Source organism: Dasypus novemcinctus, chromosome 30 (genome assembly GCF_030445035.2).
Source record: "Dasypus novemcinctus isolate mDasNov1 chromosome 30, mDasNov1.1.hap2, whole genome shotgun sequence".
In the NCBI taxonomy this organism is placed as follows: Eukaryota; Metazoa; Chordata; class Mammalia; order Cingulata; family Dasypodidae; genus Dasypus; species Dasypus novemcinctus.
The window spans coordinates 35,850,562-35,852,328 of record NC_080702.1 but is presented as its reverse complement, the minus strand read 5'-3'; positions in this window follow the sequence as shown (position 1 = coordinate 35,852,328).

The window sequence follows — 1,767 nt, the reverse complement described above, 5'->3', positions numbered from 1 at the left end:
AAGCCAATGTCAGAGGAGAAAGATCAGAGATAGAAAACATTTTGTTGTATCCAGAAAATCTCTCCAGAATCAGCCTTTGGGAAATCATTATAGGAAACCTTGCAATATTAGAGTGCACACCTAAAGATGGTTGATCTCCACCTGGGAGCAAGGCATCCCCTGAGCTAAGAGATGAACATCCACTTCCAAAGCTGTTTCTGAAATGTCAAACCTGTCACAGGTTTGCATTCTGGTTTTCTTTCTTTCCTCCAGAGAACTATACAGCTCATGCAGAAAAAAGACAAAAGAATACTTCATTAATGATGCTCATGGGAATGATATCCCTAAAGGCACTCAAAATGCTTCCCTTACACTATCTAAGCATACTTTGCTAATCTCTGGTGATGAAACAAGGCAATTGTGTCTTCTGGAGACCAGGTAAGTGGTTCCATCTCTCTGCTGTTCCTGGGGGCACAGTCTCCAACTTCACCCCTCATTCAAGGAAGAATCTGCATTGGTGAAATCGACCCTTCTCTGATAATTTCAAGGTAAGTCACAAGATCTTCACAGGTATTGGGAGAATGTGTAAAGGCTTAAGGTAACCCTTTTATTGGTGGTAACTTGAGAAGTGTAAAAGAGTACAAACATAAAGAAATAAAAATCATACAAAGCCTTGCCTATTTCAAAAGGCTGAGGGAACAGGAAAATATCTTCCTTTTACTATCTGCCTTCTCTGAGGTTAGGTTTTACTCATGGTGCTTCCCTTTTCTGGCAATGTTTTCTCTTGTTTCATTACATCTTCTTTCTCTACAATTGTTAGAGGAATCTGTTTATTCAATTTCATTCATATATATATTTATATATATATATCCATATTATTTATATATGTATAAACTTTTATTAGAGAAGTTTTGAACTTACAAAGCAACCATGAAAATGGGCGGAATTCCCATATAGCATGCCTCCAACACCACCTTTCCTTGTTTGAAACATCTGTTAGAGATCATGTTAATAATAGGGGGGTATGGAAAAAAAAAACCAAAAGTACACTAGAGACCACAATTAGTACTACAAGTCTGGTGATGTTATCACATCCATTTTTAATTAGTTATTCAACAAACATTTATTCCTCAAATATTTCATGGTATGCACTAATTATTCTGGGAATAAAGAAATGAACAATACTTTTTCCTTATATTAAAGGAATTATATCTAAATGGGTATAAAAACATAGAAATGAGTACATGCCATATCCTGAAGTGGCTCTGAAATGCTCCTGAAGAATATCCAAATGTTTCACCTCATCCTATGGTGGTTAGTGAAACTTCCCTAAGGGGTCTGTTAAATGTCCTGAGATTTGAAGGAGGAATTGAAGTATTTCTAAGAGGAAAAAGGTATAGAAGCACACCAAGAAGGGATGGCAAGGACAGGATGCTTGAATCAAAGTAACCATAAGATGTGGGTAGGCTTTAGCAATACTTACTGATATCTGGTGAACAATGAGGGGCAGGAGATAATAAGTGGACCATGAACCTTGACATGTTGGCAGCAACCAGATAACAGAGATCCTTGTGTTTTGTTCACAAGATGGATAGATATATTTGAAGTTATTTGGGAGTCAGTGGGGGTTTAGAGAAGTTCATGAAAAGGCTTGCCCTGTGGAAAGCTCACTCTGGGTCATTGTCACTATTCCTGTTCTCAAATCCCTGCAGTGATGATGAGAGATCAAAATAGCACAGTGGACAAGGGGAAGGAGTGTGGAGTCAATCTCTGGAGTTGAATCTTAAT